Below are 1,393 nucleotides of genomic sequence, written 5' to 3'. Positions count from 1 at the left end.
ATTATTTGCAATTCTATACTTAATTTTTTAATTTTCTTAGAGGGTGGGCCTCAGTGTTTAATGACACCTTTACAAGGTACTGAACCAGGGCCTGCTCTCAGCTGCCCAACAGGAGAATACAGGTTTTTCAGGGTACAATTGCTAACAAGAAGATGTAGTCCTTGGATGTTCCCTTTTGTATATGGCTCGACATTATCGTCTTCATGGAAGGGAAGTCTCAAAGAGGCCTGGAGTCATAGTATCCTTCAGAGTGGGGAGCCTACTTCTGCTTTCTGCACCTGCTCACTCTTGTGGGTACCATCACAGTAAGGGAGTTGCCGCATGGCCTTGCAGGTACATAATGCCACTGTGCATGTCTTTTGGCCTTGAACTAGAGTGGGGAAAGGCCAGTGCGTTGGAAGAAGTGGGAGCCATCATAGAAGGGCTGATTCTAGCTTTGGCCACATACACACCACCTGTAGGTTTCCTGACAACCAGGTCCAATCTGATGGGTATTTTCTGTGCCACCACTGGTTTGGCTGGGTCTTTGGGAACCATTGGGCCAGCCAAGAGACTTCCTGCCTCTGACACAGCTTCAACAAGGCAGGCAGGCAGATGTTATTTGGAAACAGAAAAATAAAATCAATGGAGAAGGGATGAGGCTGGAAGCCCATCAGGGAAGGGCCAAAGGAGTGTGAGACCTAATTTTTTTTTTAAATTGTTGGGAAAAGGGTCAAAGAAGAGGCCTGCATATCTTGGCATCTACTCAGGCTCTCCCTCCAGAAAAAGACTGCTAATTTTTAATTTTATCTAAATTTTGAGTTCATTCATATTTACAGTGCATTTAGACAATGCCATCCCTCTTCTACCTTCTCACAGATAAACCTTCAGGTTATTCACCCAACTTCATATCATCTTCATTCATCACTGTTTTCTTTATAATACACTAAGTCCAATCAGAGATCCTCCTGTATGTATTGTGTATAGGATCATCCACTACACACTGTGCAACATACAAAGACAAAACTCATGAAGAAGCTAAGTTTCCCAACATTTATCAATTGAGAATAGTTTAGTTAGTGCTGGGACCTTGTAATCTCCTCACATCCATTATAAAGTGCTGACTTGTTTGAATTGTGTATTTCTTATATAGGCAGCCATAGCTGCTATGAGTCCACAACTGCAATGACCCAGTTCTATCCAGATGATTAAGTTTCACAGAAATCCTAACCAACCTCTGGATTATACAAACTTTCTATATCTTTTCCATGATGTTTCTTAAGTCTTAGGTGGAGGGTAATATAGATTACCAGTTGGGACTGAGCACTCTAATTTTTCACTTATTCTCTTTGCTTTGTCTACTTGAGAGAATCTGTGTTAACTACTGTCTACTGTAATAAGACACTTCTCTTAA

General features: G+C 41.5%; 1 pseudogene; it reads right to left on the bottom strand.

The window, feature by feature from the left end:
* Nucleotides 1-245: 245 nt before the first annotated feature.
* LOC116093953 lies at nucleotides 246-653 on the bottom strand (annotated as a pseudogene).
* Nucleotides 654-1,393: the final 740 nt, after the last annotated feature.

The sequence above is a fragment of the Mastomys coucha genome, chromosome X (assembly GCF_008632895.1).
Source record: "Mastomys coucha isolate ucsf_1 chromosome X, UCSF_Mcou_1, whole genome shotgun sequence".
Classification (NCBI taxonomy): Eukaryota; Metazoa; Chordata; class Mammalia; order Rodentia; family Muridae; genus Mastomys; species Mastomys coucha.
Note: the sequence above shows the minus strand (reverse complement) of the source record. Positions and strands in the feature narration are given on the sequence as shown.